The sequence below is a fragment of the Mustela nigripes genome, chromosome 5 (assembly GCF_022355385.1).
Source record: "Mustela nigripes isolate SB6536 chromosome 5, MUSNIG.SB6536, whole genome shotgun sequence".
NCBI classification, from domain to species: domain Eukaryota; kingdom Metazoa; phylum Chordata; class Mammalia; order Carnivora; family Mustelidae; genus Mustela; species Mustela nigripes.
This window is the reverse complement of record NC_081561.1, coordinates 42,649,260-42,669,501: the sequence shown is the minus strand read 5'-3', so window position 1 is coordinate 42,669,501 and position 20,242 is coordinate 42,649,260. Positions and strand designations below refer to the sequence as shown.

Sequence of the window (20,242 nt, the reverse complement as noted above, 5' to 3'; positions counted from 1 at the left end):
ATACATGACCCAGCATGGGCCCCAGCCCAGAGCTGCCCTTCCAACAACTGTTCTGACAGAGCCATGAGGCGCAGAGCACCAGGCCAGTCAGTGCCTCCAGAGAAGCCCAGGGCTGCTCCCCTAACTGAAGGCACATTGCAGTGCCAAGAGATGCCCCACTTAGCATTTATACCTTCTCTAGAAGAAAAATAATCAGCATAAATAGCATAATGAGGGGTCCCTGGGTGGCTCAGTGGGTTAAAGCCTCTGCTTTAGGTTCAGGTCATGATCCCAGGGTCCTGGAATCAAGCCCCGCATCGGGTTCTCTGCTCAGTGGGGATCCTGCTTCCTTCTCTCTCTCTGCCTGCCTTTCTGCCTACTTGTGATCTCTGTCAAACAAATAAATAAATCTTTTTAAAAAATAGCATAATGATTATCCAATTTCTGAGACCTATGTGTTCAACTTCTACCCAGACCTAAGTTAATTGGGCTTTCCCTCTTAAGAAGTCACAATTTCTAGGACGCCTGGGTGGCTCAGTGGGTTAAGCCGCTGCCTTCGGCTCAGGTCATGATCTTAGGGTCCTAGGATCGAGTCCCGCATCGGGCTCTCTGCTCAGCAAGGAGCCTGCTTCTCTCTCTACCTGCCTCTCCATCTACTTTGATTTCTCTCTGTCAAATAAATAAATAAAACCTTTAAAAAAAAAAAAAAAAGAAGTCACAATTTCTGTATAGGTATACTATAAATTAAAAATAACTATAGTATTAAGAGGTACATTATTTGAAGCACAAGTGAACCAATAGTATTAAAACAATGAAATGCCAAGGTACTTTTAGAAGTTGTTTAGTTTTTAAAAATTTGTGTATCATTTGAAAATGTTTTAATATAATTAGGGCATATTTTCTAATATGATTTGTCTATGGTGATTCCTAGTATCTTCAAAGACAGAATTCATATCTGGTTATATCCACAATGGAATTAATAAAATTTAAACAATTTCAAGTCACACTCAAGCCATCAATAAGTTTTAATACATGCTACTTTACTGAAGTTTTAGAATGACATAAACCAATAAGGTAAGTTTAAACCCTGGGGACAGACTACTATCACATATTCTATTTTTGGATACCCTACATTTATTTCTGATTCTCCAAGCTTTCAGTGAGAAAATTCCCCTAAGTTAGCTAATCTTAGAAGAGCTGAGTCATGGGACACAAAGAATCACAAACATCTGAAATTTCCTTTATTGCAATTACTACAATAAGTGATCTTTGTACTCGTTGTTTCAAATCATAATTACATTTTACCTGGATTCACAACACAATTTCCTAGTAGCTAGACAAAATATGAATCTTGAAGTAGAAGTCTCTATATTAATTAATAAATGGCAATATAACAGGAATCAACACTAAAGATGAGAGATAATCTGAAAGATTAATTAATTAATTAAGGAAAAATAGTCATTCTGAATTCATGTGGACATGGTGACTAATATAATACTCACTGCCTATTAAAACACTATTTTCTTAATTCTCACAAACTTAAATAGAAAGACTTGATGACTCAGCATAATTTGTCTGACCAAATCGATGTCTTTGCAAAATTCAGTTAAAGTCGCCTCTTTTTTACATTGAAGTTAATTTATTTTCAGTAGGATGAATAGTCCTCTCTCCTGTTATCGAAATTTCTACAGTGACCTTAGATAACATGTTAATATTAATTTTTCTCCATCAATTTTGTTTATTCTCATGAGGATTTAAAACATTCACATAGAAATGCTTATTGATCTATTTTATTTTTTAATCTCACCAAATTAACACTTGGGCTAAATGCTTTAAAAATAATCCTTAGTTTTAATACTCTTCATAGAATTCATGTATTAGGTAACAAATGTTTGTTAGAAAATCTGTGGAAATCTGGAAATACATTTCAATGATCATAAGTTTCAACCTTTGTCTATAAATAGAAATATTACTCTTTGTATATAAAATGTTGTGATGGAGTACATTTAGGGTGACCAACTCAACTATTTGCCTGGGACCTGACTTTGTTAGTATTGAAATTCCTGTGTCCAGTGAAGATACTAAGTACTCTGCAAACTGTGATGGATAGTTGCCCCTAATAGATCATATATTCAAAGTATTATTCCTGAGTTGAATGAGATTGAGGAATAGAGCTGCAGATTGCACGTGATGACAGAAATTACCTTCTGTTTTAGGCTTCTGAAATATGTGTGCCTGCACCTGTGTGTTTGTAGGGGGTTAACCACCATAGCATAGCTTACCTAACACTCTTTTCAAAAGTTTCTTCCATCTAGAGGTCAGACTAAACTCAATTTTTGAGGATTGTTTCAAATTTGAAATATCTATCAATTGTATTAAATTTGTCCTTATCTTACAAAATATATAGCTCATATTTCTGTAAGAAAATTTTTTCTTTTTTTATTGTTATGCTATAGTCCGCATAAAGTACATCATTAGTTTTTGATGCAATGTTCTCTGATTCATTGTTTAATTAATATTACATTTATTGTGGTAAACAGTAGGTGTTTATAAATTGCTAATAAAATATACACAGAAAATAGTAGTGTCAATTTATCCTGAACTTGACTGCCAAGTTTATATATAAAAATTGAAAATGGCAAGTGATCCAGTGTTTATACTACTTCTTTTGAAAGTGAGTGGGGTGCCAGGGGGTGGGGATATACAAACATGCATTTGGAAGTGAACATTTATCTTGTTGTTGACAGTGAACTAATTAACTGGCACATATTAGAAACCTAAACTTGAACTGACTTTGAACTTCAATAAGCTTGTGAGAGCATAATTTTGGTAAGCAAAGAGTGAAATTAAGACAAGTAGTTTCACAATGGCAGTAAAAAGAAAGAAGAAAATCAAGAGAATGGTCCATAAAAAAGAAAGCAATCATTTTTCTTTTTTTGCATCGCATGTCAGTATATGTTACATCAGAAAGAAGCAAATTCTGCAGTACCAAAGTTTTGTGACTTTTATTTGATTGACACAAAATACATATTCATAAAATTTTTGTAATCCTAACCAACTGATTTAACATAGTTATGCCAAATGTATTTGAAGATGCTTTCCTTAAGGCTTTTCCTTTTTTTATAAAGGGAGACTGATCTTGATTGATAGTATGAAGAAGCTTTAAAAACAACTCTGTATGTTGATTTATTATTTTAGCAGCCACATTTCTTAGGCTAGATAATGATTTCTTTTAGATATCCTGCTTCTCTTGCTATATTAAGTATCTTAAACTTGTCTCTTTCAAAGAAACTATATCCCTAAATCATGCCTTATACCTACAACTGCACTATGTTCCTTGGTGATTCTATTTATATTTATTTTAAGCGCTTATCAGTTTTTATAAACTGTGTAAGAAAACATAGACATGTTTTTCCTTTTATATAATAAAGATATTAATAAAAAGGATAAAGGGTACTCCATCTCTCTCTCTCTCTCTCTGTGCTGTATGAGAGATATAATTTTACCATACATATAACCTTTACCATTCTTCAAATGTGTTCAAAAACATTATCTTATTTAATTCATTTCGTTTGAATACTCAACAGTCTTGAAAGTAAGTCTTATATTCTGTTTTTTTTTTTTATACTTAAGATAAAAAGACAACAACTAAGAGGTTTTGTCTTTTTATTTTAAGTTTATGCACCTCAATTTTCATAAGACTAGGACATAAACCTACATGGTAGGGTTTCCAACCCCATTATCTTCTACTTTATTTTTGTTCTTTAATTTACACATTAACAGAACAATTGGTACAATTGTTAACTGACTGACACAACAGAAATGTTACCACAAAATTTTGAGGTACAGGATCTTATAAATCTGAAGTTTTCTTATTTTTGTGACCTTCACCTTCCATTGCTATTCCTTTTTCACTCATCCTTCTTTAGCTACCACTAATAAATCATTAGCATTTTATTTATTTATATTAAATCTTACTCTACCTGGTTTAAAGAAATTTAATGACTTTTGAAAGAGCAGTGATGAATTCACAAGGAAAAAAATTAGAAAATATCTAATGAAATACTTCCTACAAGAGACTTAACATAGCTTTAAGAACACATGTAGACAGGGGTGCCTGGGTGGCTCAGTGGGTTAAGCCTCTACCTTTGGCTTAGATCATGATCTCAGGGTGCTGGGATTGAGCCCCGCATCAGGCTCCCTGCTCAGCGGGGAGCCTGCTTCCCTTCTCTCTCTCTCTGCCTGCCTCTCTGACTACTTGTAATCTCTGTCTGTCAAATAAATAAATAAAATCTTAAAAAAAAAAAAAAAAGAACACATATAGACAGAGTGAAGGGATGGAAAAATATATTTCAATCAATTGGTAACCAAAGTATAGTGGGGACAGTTACAGCAGACAAAATTGACTTTAACCAAGAAATGGTCAAAAGAGCCAAAGATGGTTATTTAATGATAAATGGGTCAACCCATCAAGAAGATATAGCAGTTGTAAATATTTATGCACCTAATATTATAGCACCCAAATATATAAAGCAAATGCTAGAAGAGCTAAAGGGAGAAATAAATAGCAATACAATAATACTTAGGGACATTAATACCCCATTATAAGCAATAGATCCTTTCAGAGAATCTATAAAAAAGAGCAGAATTTGAACCAAACTATAGACCAAATGGATCCAGCAGAATATTCCACTCAACAGCAGCAGAATAGGCATCAATCATATGTTAGGACACAAAACAAGTCAAAGAAGAGAAGAATAAGTTATATCAAGTGTCTTTACTGACCACAATAGAGTGAAGCTATATCTGTAATAGGAGAAAAGCTAGAATTATATGGAAGTAAAACAACACAACAATAGATCCAAAAACATATCAAAGGGAAATTAAAAAAAAAAAAAAAAACTTAAGATAAATGAAAATGGAAAAAATGCTAAAATATAGATGCAACAAAATCAGTTCTAAAGGGTAAGTGTATAGTGATAAACACACAGGTCAAGAAAAAAAAATCTCAAATAAATAACCTAACTTTATATATCAAGGACTAGAAAATGAAGAATGAACTAAGACAAAAGTTAGCAGAAGGAAAGAAATAACAGATTATAGCAGTAATAGATGAAATAGAAAAACGATAAAAAGATTTAAAAAAAACTAAGATTTGATTCCATGAAAAAATAACTAAAATTAATAAATGTTTAGCTAGACGAAATAAGTGGAGGTGGGGAAGAAGCCCAAATATATTAAATTATGAATGAGGAGATATTACAACTTACACCATACAAATAGAAATATCATAATAGACTACTAGAATAATTATATGAAAAATTGAAAAATGTAAAATAAATGGATAAATTCCTAGAAACATATAACTGACCAAGACTGAATCATAAAGAAACTAAAAATTTGAACAGAGAGAGAGAAAGGAGATTGAGTCAGTAATCAAAAACCTCCCAAAAAAGAATTTACCAGTACCAGATGGAATCAATCATGAATTTTTAAAAAACTTCTAAAGAATTAATACCAATTCTTCCAAATGTCTTCCAAAAAATAAAAGAGAAGGAAACACTCTCAAATTCATTTTATGAGGCCAGCATTATCCTCTCATACCAAAACCAGACTAAGACACTATATTTAAAGAAAACTACAGGCCAAGATCTTAATGAGTATTGATACAAAATATCTAAACACAGTATTAGCAAGTTCAACAGCACTTTAGAAAATAATACACCACTGATCAGGTAGAATTCATGTTGGGGGTACAAGGATGGTTCAATATATGCAAATCAATAAATGTTATATACAATATGAATAAAATGCATGATAAAAATCATACAGTGATCACAATAGATGCATGGGAGGTATTTAATAAAATTCAACATCTATTTATGTTAAAAACTCTAAACAAAGTGGATATAGAAGAAATGTATCTCAACATAGTAAAAACCATACATGAGAAGCACATAGCTAATGTCATATTCCATGGTAAAAGTTTGAAAGCTCTTCTGCTAAGATCAGGAAAAAGACAAGGTTGCCTATCCTCACCATTCTCATTTAAGAAATCACTAGAAGTCTTAGCTAGAGCATTTAGATAATAAAAAGAATTAAGAAGCATTGAAATTGGAAAAAAAAGGAAATTTATATGTCTGTTCACAGATGACATGATCTTATATGTATTAAAAAATTCTAAAAACTTAGGAATAATAATCAAATGAATTAAAGTTGTAGGATACAAAATCAACATATGAAAATCAGTTCTGTTTCTATACACTAAAAAGGAATTATCTTAAGAAATAAAGCATTTACAATAGTGCCAAAAGAAGTAAGATACTCAGTAATAAATTTAACCAAGAAGATGAAAGATCTGTATGCTAAAAACTATGACATAGATGAAAGAAATTGAAGACGACACAATAAGTGGAAAGATATTTTATATATATGTATATATGTATATTACTATGTTTGATGGAATTGCTGAGTTCCTTAATTTTATTTTTTTGCATAATTTTTTCTCTCTTTTGTTCAGCTTGATTACTTTCTATTACTCTGTCTTCTAGGTCATCATTTAATTCCTATGCTTGCTTCTTCCAGACTTCCATTCATTCCATGAAGTGTGTTTCTGATTTCAGTTTTGAGCCCTTTGTCTCTGCTATCATTTTTTATCTGTGTCAAGGGTCTCACTGATGTCCTCCAATCTTCTCTCAATTCCAATGAGTATCTTCATATTTTTAAAAGATTAATTTATTTATCTTGTGAGAAAGAAAGAGAGAGAGAGAGGGAGAGGGAGAGAGAGAGAGAGAGAGAGAGGAGGAGGGGCAGAAGGAGAGAAAGAGAATCTCAAGCAGACTTCCTGTTGAACATGGAGCCTGATTTGGAGCTCAAACTCACAACCCTGAGATCATGACCTGAGCAGAAATTAAGAGTCAGATGTCCAACCAACTGAGCCACCCAAGTGCCCCCAGTGAGCATCTTTGTAATCATTAGTTTAAATTTTCTATCAGGTATGTTATTTATATCTGTTTCACTTATATCTCTGACCCTGGCCTTGTTTTGCTTTTTCCTTTATGATAAATTTCTCTGTCCTATCATTTTTTTCTAAGTCTCTATACCTCTTTTGTTGTGTTAGAAAAGTCAGTACATTGCCTGTTCTTGAGAGTGATGGCCTTAGGAAGAAGAGGTCCTGTAGCAGCATGCTGTGTAATGTCCCCCATTTCAGAGAGCCTAGTGCTTCTGGGAGTGTCTCCAATGTGTGCTGCATGTGCTTTGTTGTTGTTCTTGGCCACTTTATCCTTCAGACCAGTCATCTGGAGAGCTCTCTTTTTGTCTGTTGTGGGAAGCATTTAGTCCCTGACCTGAATGTGGTGCATTTTACCTAGGTGTGCTCTGGTCTGTGAAATGAGACCAGTCACCATTGCAGCTGGAACCACAGCTACACACAACTTCCATGTCAAGAGACACTCATGATGTGAGTAAGGATTTGGATCAGTCTTCTGGGAGAGGAGTACTGTGGTGCTGGGACCAAGTAAAGCAAGACTGGGAAGGACAGTCCACCAGATCACTGGATGGGGGTGGCGGTGGGAGCACATGGGGAGTAGGAGTGGGGAGGGTTGGGTGTAACCAAGTAAGGTAGAGTGTAGGCACGGTGCTGTTCAAACATCTGACCCTGTGCTTATGCTGAGGGGCAGGGGAATGAAATGTTATAGGCCAGTTCCTTTCCTAGAGAGATCTCTTTGTGAACTATGACTCTCTGGCATGTGCTTGAGGGTGAGCAAATAACCTCCCCATGGTGTGAGGCATGCCTAGGGGCACTCTTCACATCACTATTTCCACACGGTATGTTCCTACTGTTTTCCCTATCTTTTCTTCAAGTGCAGCACAATGCCTTTCAGGATCTATCCCAGTTAAGCCCCTGACCTTTACAACTCTAGGCTTTAAGTCCTGCTGATCGCCAGAAGTCACAAAATTTGGCCGCTTTTGATTTCAAAGCCAACTGCTATGAGGATTCCTTTTTCTCATGAGCTCCCATGTGAATTAGTCTGTCTCTTGCCCTTCTCCATGACCCTGGCTCCCTTCCCACTGAAAGGATCAAGATTAGTTTTTCTCCCTAAACCTGTCTCCGGACTTGCAGCCCTCATTGATGTAAACTCTTTTCTAACTTATTTGGGGAGTTTGCTCTGTCAGGTTTCAGGGCAATTCCTGAGGTATTCAGGATGGTTTGATAGTTACTGAGTTGCATTCATGGGATGGGGTGAGCCTGGGGTTCTTTTACTCCACTATCTTCCAACTTCTCCCTCTCTTCCCATTCTTAAACATATAGATTTTGTAAAATCATTTTACATCAGTCTTCTATGTCAGTATGGATAAACTGTAATATTCTCCAAGGCTATCCTGTTTCCTAACATATTTATTCCCTCTGAAGGACTTTCGTTTTTAGATCTCTCAAATACACTGTCTATTATTAAACTCCTATCATTGCTTTAAACTAAGTGAAGAAAATTAGAAAGTGCATGGAAAATCTTCAAAGAGTGAAGTGATTCTTTTATGTTCAATCAGTTCCAAAGAACTATGAAAATAATCTGATTATCTTTGCTCCTAAATCAACTTCTGGCTATTGGGCTAAAAAGAATTTAACTAAGACACTAAACCATAGTGATAGTCTCTTGCACATTTTTTTGGCCTTGAACACCAAATTATATGCAATTTCAGGAATGTATTTGACAGTCTGAGAGAGAGAGAAGAAATGGTTATCTTTATCATTTACAGTAATGTTAAAATTCTTTTTTTTAAATTTGTTATCTTCAACTTTCTTTCACAGACTAGGTAACATTCATTTGTCTTAGCCTGTTATCAAACAAATGACTGGAAAATCAAACTCCCTATTAAAATTTTCATCCCAGCTAAATCCCAGTGAAATTTCTTATAATAGCAGTATATCATTAAATAAAACAATTGTTTAATTAATTAAACAGCTTCAGTTTTATTTTTCAATTAACATATTCATTCTAGAGTTTTTTGGCTATAGTTAAATTTCACCTTTTCTGAAGAAAGAAAAAACTCTCAACTCCTTTAAAAATGTATAAATTTTGTTTCCACAGATTTTTAATTTTCCAGCTGATGCTGTTTTTTGGGGTGTAATCAGACATATTTGATAAGGTTGCCATACCAGGAAGAATACATTCTTAACAGACTGAATGGCTAAATTTTTTTTTTTAACTTGCATAAGTAATGGAAAAAATAATTTAATATGTACTCATTTATTTGTTTTAATACAAGTCAAGTTTTTTTTTTAATACAAGTCAAGTTTTATAACATTTTGTTACATTACTTGAACTCAATTGTAGTTAACATTTTGCTATTTAACTAAATATCTGTGTAAATATCTTCTCCATCTGTAAATATGTGTGTGTGTATCTTAGTTTTTCCTGTATTATTTTTTTAATTTAATTTTATTTTTTTTCAGTGTTCCAAAATTCGTTGTTTTTGCACCACACCCAGTGCTCCATGCAATATGTGCCCTCCTTAATACCCACCACCATGCTTACCCAACCCCCCAACCCACCGCCCCTCCAAAACCCTCAGTTTGTTTCTCAGAGTCCACAGTCTCTCATGGTTCATCTCCCCCTCCGATTTCCCCCCACTCACTTCTCCTCTCCATCTCCCGGTGTATTCTGTGTTATTCTTTATGCCCCACAAGTAAGTGAAATCATGTGATAATTGACTCTCTCTGCTTGACTTATTTCACTCAGAATAATCTCTTCCAGTCCCAACCATGTTAATATAAAAGTTGGGTATTCATCCTTTCTGATGGAGGCATAATACCACATTGTATGTATGGATCATATCTTTTTTTAAAATTTTTTAATTTGGGGGGCACCTGGGTGGCTCAGTGGGTTAAGCCTCTGCCTTCGGCTCTGGTCATGGTCTCAGGGTCCTGGGATTGAGCTCCACATCTGGCTCTCTGCTCAGCAGTGAGCCTGCTTCCCCCTCTCTCTGCCTGCCTCTCTGCCTACTTGTGATCTCTCTCTCTCTTTCTGTCAAGTAAATGAATAAAATCTTTAAAAAAATTTTTTTTAATTTTTTTAATATTTCTTTTCAGTGTTCCAGAGTTCATTGTTTATGCACACACCCAGTGTTCAATGCAATACTTGCCCTCCATAATACCCACCACCAGGGTCACCCAACCTCCCACAGCCACCTCCCCAAAACCCTCAGTTTCTCTCTCGAAGTCCACAGTCTCTTATGGTTTGTCCCCCTATCCAATTTCCCCCAACTCACTTCTCTTCTCCATGTCCTCCGTATTATTCTTTATGATCCACAAATAAGTGAAACCATATGATAATGACTCTCTCTGCTTGGCTTATTTCAATCAACATTAACTCTTCCAGTCCCATGCACGTTGATACAAAAGTTGGATATTCATCTTCTGATGGAGGCATAATACTCCACATCTTCTTTATCCATTCATCTGTTGAAGGGCATCTTGGTTCTTTCCACACAGTTTGGTAACTGTGGCCATTGCTGCTATGAACATTGGGGTACAGATGGTCCTTCTTTTCACTACATCTGTATCTTTGAGGTAAATATCCAGTAGTGCAATTGCAGGATCATAGGGTAGCTCTGTATTTAATTTCTTAAGGAATCTCCTCACTGTTTTCCAAAGTGGCTGCACCAATTTGCATTCCCACCAACAGTGTAAGAGGGCTCCCCCTACTTCCCATCCTCTTCAACTCATGTTTTTTATGGTCCTGTTAATATTGGCCATTCTAAATGGTGTAAGGTAGTATCTCAATGTGGTTTTGATTTGAATCTCCCTGATGGCTAACGATGATGAACATTTTTTCATGTGTCTGTTAGCCATTTGTACGTCTTCTTTGGGGAAGTGTCTGTTCATGTCTTCTGCCCATTTTTTGATGTGATTATCTGTTTTGTTTATTTTGAGTTTGAAGAGTTCTTTATAGATCTTGGATATCAGCCCTTTGTCTGTAGTGTCATTTGTGAATATTTTCTCCTATTCGGTGGTTTGCCTCTTTGTTTTGTTGACTGTTTTCTTTGCTGTGCAGAAGCTTTTGATCTTGCTGAAGTTCCAAAAGGTCATTTTCACTTTTGTTTCCCTTGCCTTTGGAGACGTGTCTTGAAAGAAGTTGCTGTGGCCAATGTCAAAGAGGTTACTGCCTATATTCTCCTCTAGGATTTTGATAGATTCCTGCCTCACGTTGAGGTCTTTGATCCATTTTGAATTTATCTTTGTGTATGGTGTAAGAGAATAATCAAGTTTCATTTTTCTATACATAGCTGTACAATTTTCCCAGCACCATTTATTGAAGAGACTGTTTTTTCCACTGTATATTTTTTCCTACTTTGTCAAAGATTATTTGACCATAGAGTTAAGGGTCCATATCAGGACTCTCTACTCTGTTCCACTGGTTTATGTGTCTGTTTTTGTGCCAGTACCATGCTGCCTTGGTGATCACAGCTTTGTAGTAAATCTTGAAATCAGGCAATATGATGCTCCGACTTTTGCTTTTCTTTTTCAATATTTCCTTAGCAATTTGGGGTCTCTTTGGGTTCCATACAAATTTTAGGGTTGTTTGTTCCAGCTTTTTGAAAAATGCCAGTGGAATCTTGATTGGGATGGCACTGAAAGTATAGATGGCTCTAGGCAGTATAGACATTTTAACAATGTTTATTCTTCTGATCCATGAGCGTGGAATGCTCTTCAATCTTTTTGTGTCTTGTATTATCTTTATAATCAATTCTTACATCACTGATTTTACTTTTTATATCTAGCAACTTAAATCTTAAATGTTTTCCCAATTGAGCCACTGAGTATATTTTCACAAATGGGTAGATATGGGTAGAAGGCTTTAACCCTTGGTCCTCATAAAAGAAATAAAACTGGACCATATTAAAAATATTAAAATTCACTGTGACATCTTCTTTTGGGGGTGATTCTAGATAATTTTATAATTCCTTCAGGTCTTTCTTATAGTTACCTTTTTAATCAGTAGTTTTAATGAGGAAATTAGGGATAATGTGCTTCTATGGGTCAATTTGGTTCATTTTAAAAGTTCAGCTCAATCACCTTGGATAACACCACTGAGTTCTCAAAATCATTACTAAAGAGATAGAATAGAATTAAAAAGAAGTGGTTGTCTAATTAGAACTTTGCAGAGTAAGTGTAAGAGAGGCATCTAGTTTTTAAAACTGAAATTTAACTTATGTATCCTGATTTTTATATTCACTGTTCAAATGAGAAGAGTAATTTTAATTTTCTTTGCAAAAAAATTTAACTAGGTGACAGTCCATATTAAGCCTTTTTGTTACAGTTATGTAATTAAACTTTGCACCTCATTGTAAAGAGTTCTAGTCATCAGCATCTTGTCAGAAGAATTTTTTTAAATTAAGAAAGATTGCTTGCAAAAACATGCTAACTTTGTGAAGGGTGTCTAGAAAGATAAAGAATTAGGACTTAAGGTGATTACCAGGCTGAGAAAAATTGGTAAGTGACAAAGAATTGGTGAAGCAAATGCCTTTCTGTATTCTCATAACAGATGTAAGAATGATTAGGGATTGACCCAGATTTGCTAACAGTAAACCTATTCAAAATACAATGGCAACAACCAAGAAATATACTGCCACTTTTATTCTCTTAGGACCTAAAAGATTCCTCTTGTGACCATTTATCTGCATGCAATTCTCATTCCCTGAATTTTTCTGTCCAGTTTTAGATTCAGGTAAGGAAAGATTATGAAGAGCTAGTGAAGGAGGTAGGAAATATATTTAACTTTAAGTATATATTTAAGTATACTTAAGTATGCTTAGGGCCTGTTTGTATCTCTTGCTGTCAGTTTGAGGAAATAATCCTTCCTTTTTTTCTTTCTCCAAGTTTCTCTTTAAATTCAAGTTAGTTAACATACAACACTATACTGGTTTCAGGTGGAGAAATTAGTGATTCATCGCTTACATACAAACACCCAGTGCTCAGAACAAATGTCTTCCTTAATACCCATTACCTATTTAACCCATTCTCATGCCCACTTCCCCTCCAGTAACCCTCAGTTTTTTTTCCTCCATAGTTAAGGTCTGTTTCTTCATTTGCCTCTCTTTTTTGCCCCCTATGTTCATTTGTTTTATTTCTTAAATTTTCACATATGAGTGAAATCATATGGTATTTGTCTCTGACTAACTTATTTCACTTAGCATAATGCTTTCTAGATTCATCCACATCTTTGCAAATGGCAATATTTTATTCCTTTTTAATCCTTCCTTATATTTTTAGAAGGTATTATTTATTCATTTGAGAGACAGAGAGAGCACAAGCAGAGGAAGAGGCAGAGGGAGAGGGAGAAGCAGACTCCTCACTGAGCTGGGAGCTGGACATGGAGTTTGATTCCAGGACCTGGAGATTATGACCTGAGCCTAAGGCAGATGCTTGACCATCTGAGCCACCCAGGTACCCCTAATCCTTCCTTACAATAGGTGGATACAATCATCAAACCTAAACTTTGAATGACTACTCTAAGGCATGAAATAGGACCATGAACTGTCTTGTTCAGCAGTATATGCTTAGGTAGAGAGTTTCTACAAAGTAGTTTTTCAATACATATTATTTCATTGAGAAAAACTAGTGACATGGCACAAATAAGAAGGCTACAAAACCTGAGATGAAAAAGAAGGGTAGAGGCATTTTCCATAGAAACCCCTGACTAAGGCTTTCACCAAAACTTATTGTGGAAGAATAAAAGTTAGTTAACCCATGGGCCTCTGTGATTACCTGTCATTAGATCTATTATCAAAATGTTGGCTGAATAGTACATTATATATCATGCTTTGTAGTGCTAATCACCTCATTTTTAATTAACACTTTCATTGGTTTCTTAGAGTGCTAGGTGAAACATTACTTCACAAATTGTTAATGATAATATCAGGATCATATAGATTACAATTTATAAAAATTAGCTGTCCATATTGGGGAAGAATACGAGTTAAACAGTGTTCCACGTATAAACCAGCCTTGGTTCAATGCCTGTTATACTAGACAAGTAATTGATAGAACCCCATTTAATTCTCCAATGTATCCTGGTGTGGATGATAAATTAGTAAATCACGTAAACATGCAGGATACATTAGCAGGGGCTATTCTTGTCTGAGTGAGTAATGGGAGAGCAAAATGTTAAAAGACAAGATCTCACTTTATGAGCATACCTGCTGTTTCCTAAGTAGGTGACACATGGACCCACAGGCATGCCCACCATTTCAAAGTAAACACAGAATTTTAACCAATGAATGATGAGTCCACTTTTCCAATATACAGAGCCAACCAGTTATCTTGTTCTTTTTTTTTCCTGACCTGCACTGATTCATCTATGTCAATTAGTTACAGACAGTCCTAAAACAAGAAATGGCCTCTAAGAATAAATCTAGGGTGACTTATTTTTGTGTTTCATGTATATCTTTTTGAGAAGACCTATTATCATCCTTATATTTTCAAACTTACATATTCTGTTAAGGAGCTTCTCTACTCATTTTCAGCTAGCAAATTTTGGTGTTAAAAATGTTTCGTTGAAATCTCTATGTTTTCTTTCCCATTGCTGGTATAATAAATTACTATGACCCTAGCAGTCTAAAACATTTGTCTCTTCTATTTCTGAAGGTTGCAAGTCCAAAATCAGTCCTACTTGGATGGAGTCAAAGTTTCAAGAGGGCTAGCAGCTTCTGCAGGCTCTGAGGGGAGAATCAATTTCCTAGCATTTTTCACCTTCTGGTGGTTGCCTATATTCCCCAGTTAATGGGCAATTCCTATACTTTAAAAGAGAAACATTTCAGTCTCTGTTCCCGTCATCACATCAATTTCTTGGTTTCAGACTCTTTCTATAGCCCTCTGATAAGAATCTTTGGGATCCACGATAAAATTATATCAAATCCTTGTCTTGATCACATCTTCAGAGTCTCTTTCTCCATGTAAGATAATATTGAGAGGCTCTTGGGAGTAGAACATGGCATATATGGGGTACCTTTATTCCCTCAACCATACTCTGGTTTCCCCAGAAAATGTTCATGAAAGCTATGCCTTCAGTTTATTTCACATCCACTTTTGATACCTCTTTTAAGGTATCTAACCTTAGCATATCTACAGATGTTATGGTTCTAACTCCTGCCAACAAGCACTTTGGGAAGAAAGTTCCTTCTTAGTGATTCTAAATGTAATATGAATGAGATTCACATAAATAACCACACTTTTTTTTAAAGGTTTTATGTATGTATGTATTTATGTATGTATTTATTTATTTATTTGACAGAGAGAGACACAGCGAAAGAGGGAACAGAAGCAGGGGGAGTGGGAGAGGGAGAAGCAGGCTTGCCACCAAGCAGGGAGTCTGATGTGGGGCTCTATCCCAGGACCCTGGGATCATGACCTGAGTGGAAGGCAGACACTTAACGACTGAGCCACCCAGGCACCCCAAATAAACACACTTTTAAGAATTAAATTCACCAATGGGGGGTTTTCCTTAATTACAGGAGGCAAATTTTCAAATTGTAAAAACTTCATGAATTTTTTTTCTATTTATTTTTCTATTTCTTTTCTTTTTTTTTTAATTTTTATTTATTTATTTGACAGAGAGAAATCACAAGTAGATGGAGAGGAAGGCAGAGAGAGAGAGGGAAACAGGCTCCCTGCTGAGCAGAGAGCCCGATGCGGGACTTGATCCCAGGACCCTGAGATCATGACCTGAGCCGAAGGCAGCGGCTTAACCCACTGAGCCACACAGGCGCCCCTCATTTTTCTATTTCATTATCAATGAAGACCTATTGACACCTATAGATTTTCTAAGCTATATAAACTGTCCATATTTGTTTCCTTTAAATATGAACATTTCAACTATTCACAGGATTGCACTAGTTTAGATTAAGTTGTGACTTCTTATACTTAAACTGTTTTCATTTACTTTATCACCTGATATAAAAACTCTGCTAAAAGTGGGCAAAAGAAATAATAAAATATATGCTTAAAACTCCCTCTATTCTTGCTTTTATAAATTGATAATAGTATAAAATAAAATAAAATCAATTTTTTGAATATATTCATCATTTAAGTTTATTCATTAGCTATTACATAGCTACTGATAATTATTATAATCACATATAAAATATGTGAAATTACAAAATTATTACTTATTATAAATCAATTAACGTACATATCTACTTTGGATCTAGAAGTGACATTGATGTAAAGTCTAATCTCTGAGTTCTTCTATTATTGTCCCAGAACTACTATTAAGACACCAGTATATTTTCTATACACAAAGTTCTTGACATATAATAGAATCTGTGTGGTAACTTTAATTTCTATTAATTCTTCAAAGATAGGAATACCTGTTGCTTTATTATTACTTACTAGGGAGGCAGTGTCAGAGGACTCAGATAATAAATAATATGTGAGCCCAACTTTTGGTAGAACCAAAAGCTCTACCTCTTTTTGTGACTAACAATGTAGAACAATAAAATCATTTAACAACTGGTTAAACATTAACCCTAGGAAATGTTTTTTCTTGAGTTCTTTGAAAAAATTTATTCCAAGTCAAAACATGTTGTTTGTGCTTGCTTATTTAAAATGTGCTTGTGATTCAAATGATTAAAATATATTGAAGAACTAAAATAAAGAAGTAACATATGCACAGGAAAAAGATTTAAAAGTTTAAAGCTACTGTGAGGACATTATTCTCTTTCAAGCATTATTTTAGGCAACAGTCAACTTCCCTACCAAAAGTCTGAACAGAAGCAGGATAAATTATCCACTTAATGAAGTAGACAGAGAAAGCCATTGAGAAATTTGTCTATGAAAAAGAGAGAAGAGAAAACGAATAACAATTTCTGAGGTATAAGACATGGATCAGAAGATTATTGAAGTCGACCCTGATTATACAGCCTTCCTAAAGCTCCTTCAAGCATTTCAATGACTCTTTCATTTAGCCATTTTACGTTTAATAAATCTGGAATTCTGCTCCTGTTTCCCCCCTCCTTAAAAACAAAGTAGAGAGAACTCATTCTCATCACATATTTCAAGCTACTTAACCTCCAAATTTTTTCAACTAAATGTTCAATAACATAAATAATAAGAAAAATTCAAACAAATTTGGGGTGCCTGGGTGGCTCAGTCAGTTAAGTATCTGCCTTTGGCTCAGCTCATGATCTCAGGGGCCTGGGATCTAATCCCTCATCAAGCCTCTTGCTTAGCAGGGAGTCTGCCTCTCTGTCTCCTTCTGCCTTCCTCCCAGGTTATACGCTCTCTCTCTCTTTCTCTCTCAAATAAATAAATAAAATATTTTTAATTAAATTTTTATTTTTTTAAACATATATTTTTATCCCCAGGGGTACAGGTCTGTGAATCACCAGGTTTACACACTTCACAGCACTCACCAAGGCACATACCCTCCCCAATGTCCATAATCCCACCCCCTTCTCCCAAATCCCCCAAATTCAAACAAATTTAATCTAAGTCAGTAAGTATTTCAGAGGGAAGGATTGAGAAGTAGAGTCTGTGACCTACCAGCATGTATACCTCTTTCTGAACTTAAAGTAATTAATCTATTCCCAACAAAGGAAGAAAAAGAATAAGAAAGCAATTTGACTTAACCAACTCTATGTACCTAACTCAGTTGCAGGGTCCACATAAACTAGAAAAAAGTCTCAGTTTATAATGCTATCTTATGCTAGGGATCTGCTAGTTCGAGACAAAAGTTTCTCTTCTTTAAGTCTGGGGTTCTTTAACTTTCATGAAGACTGTTTTTCTTTCTGGGCACAGGTTTTACTATTCTCCAACTTATATGGCCTAACTTTCCTAAGTCAGTTTTCTCAACCACAGCAGTACAGATATTTGGACCTGATATTTCTTTGTTGTAGGGGGCTGTCATGTGCATTGCAGGATGTGTAGTGGCTGTTATTAGCAGATTCAATCTCTATTTGTGACAACCACAAATGTCTCTAGACACTGACAAGTACCCCCCAGGGTGGGGGGGGGGGCAAAAATTACACTTGGTTGCTTCAGGGATCTGTTGTATCTGACTTTACCTATTCGTTTCCAGAGATGTCTCTTAGATCTCACCATTATGGCACTATCCATCCATTCTCCAAATCTCAAGAAAAGTCTCGGGATTTTTAAAGAATGAACAAATTGCCATATTTTTCTCATTGAGGGTAACAATTACAAGGAACTTTTAGTAGCTTAGAATACTTATGGGTCAGTATGAAATAGTTTCAACTTTTCTGTTCAACTTAGGCTTCTGCAGCAGATCATAGTGTAAACATTAGTTTTTTTTTTTTAATTTTGTATATGTGTACAAACTAATATTTTGAGTGTCTAAAACATATTTAGCTTCCAATGTCCCTTTCTTTGATAAGTTGAACTTTACAATTTTTTACATTAAAAAAAAGCAACACTGAGGGGTCTTTTATGTATCATGTAATTCTTTCCATCTTCACCAGATATACCTCTCCCCAAATTCCATGTCGAGGAAGCACTGACTACCCACTACTAAGGGAGAGGTTTCCTGTTGCTCAGTTTATGGAGTCTGTGCTCTTCCTACATGGAAGCATCCTTCCAAAGAGTTTCGTATCTGCTACACTTGCCATGACTTGTCTCTGATGAAATTTTACTGCCTTTTCTGGAAGAAGGGTAGTTTTGTATAAAGAAACAAAGACATCTACCTACATAAAACTTAAATTCAGCCTAATCTACATGTATAGACAATGGAAAAGATAATGTGAAGAATTATACTGTTATCTGGGAAACTAGATAACAATGATTGTTAAGAAGGAACTAAAAAAAGGAGATGGCATGTGTGAGCCAGAAATGAGGATTTAACATTTTCAATTGGGTGCCTCTGAAAGAACTCACTGAAAGGGTAAACATTTGAGAAAATACCTAAACAGAAAGGAGAACCCAACAAACCAGAATTTGGATCAAAATCTTCAAGATAAAGGCCCTGGTTTCTTCTAGAAACTTTGAGGGCACTGTTGCTATTTTACTGTGAGCTAGAAGGAATATGTTTCACATTGAGCCTCTGGGTAAATGCTTACCTGATCTAGCCCTTGAAAAGTCTAAGTATGTGAGCCTTCAAATTACTGTGTGTGTGTGTGTGTGTATGTGTATACTTGCACACGTGTGCATGCATGCGTGAGCTTGAGAGAGAGAAAGATTGAAAGAGAGAGAGAGAGATTCTGTTTAGATTTTCTGTTGTTGCAACTAAAATTTTAAAACTCTAACTCCTACCCCAAATGCAAATTGTATTCATATGGAATTCTAATTTGAGCTTTACTTCTTTCAGTGTTCAGTGTGAGTTTGCATAAGTCACGCTTTCTGAAAATTATTGTAAAAAAAAAAAAAGATTTAACTAGAGGATGGAAATAGAAAAGAGGAATGAAACAGATGGTAAAGTTAAACTAGATGAGTTTTAAAATTTTGGTTTTTTGTTGGTTCCCCAGTGAAATCTTATAGGAAACTTAAAAAGATGAGATAAAACATAAACTGCTTTCTTATATCTGCATCCCTGAACCAGTTATAAAGAAGAGAACCAAAGGAGTTGTGTATAAAGCTCTCACAGTATTTTCTTTGATTATATAAAAAGCATCAGTCAACAATTCTGTCATAACATCAGGAAGTTATAAAATATTTGGATTTCTGGCACAGGCCATAAATTGTGGTCCTATGTATAATATTTATTAAAATGAAATTAAATTTATTAGTAAATCATTGAAACTCTAAGGAAAATAAATCCTGAATCATTGCTATGAGACAATGTAAATAGCATTTAATTGCAGTGTCTATATTTTTAGTTTTTTGTGTGCATAATATCAATCATATTTTTAAATTTAGTAACTAATTTATTCATTTTTATAAACATAAAAATGACAATAAGAACAGTGCTTTCCCTTTTTTCACTATGGGTTTGAGCTCTTAATTTTTTTCAGTGATTTATTTTTGGTGATTCTTAGAAATCTGACTCTCATTTGGAAAGTAACAATTGTTTTATCATGGGGGCTATTTATATTATTAATATTGAGATTAATATTGACATTGTGAAAGTGCTTGATTAGAAATTCCTCATCACAATTTCAATGAGAAAGTTCAGCATCCTTCTGCCACTTTAATTATAGCAAAAATGAATTTAAAAAAGGCGAATTTAACTCATGATGAAGAGCATGGCTCAGAATTAATAAGGTTCTGACCTACACTTTTTTTACCCCAATATTGTCCACCATGTTGCATTTA

At 34.8% G+C, this 20,242-nt stretch overlaps 1 protein-coding gene across 1 annotated transcript in view; it reads right to left on the bottom strand.

Annotated features, from left to right (window-relative positions):
* Positions 1-20,242, bottom strand: part of EYS (eyes shut homolog) — a 1,640,601-nt gene that overhangs the window by 1,518,991 nt on the left and 101,368 nt on the right.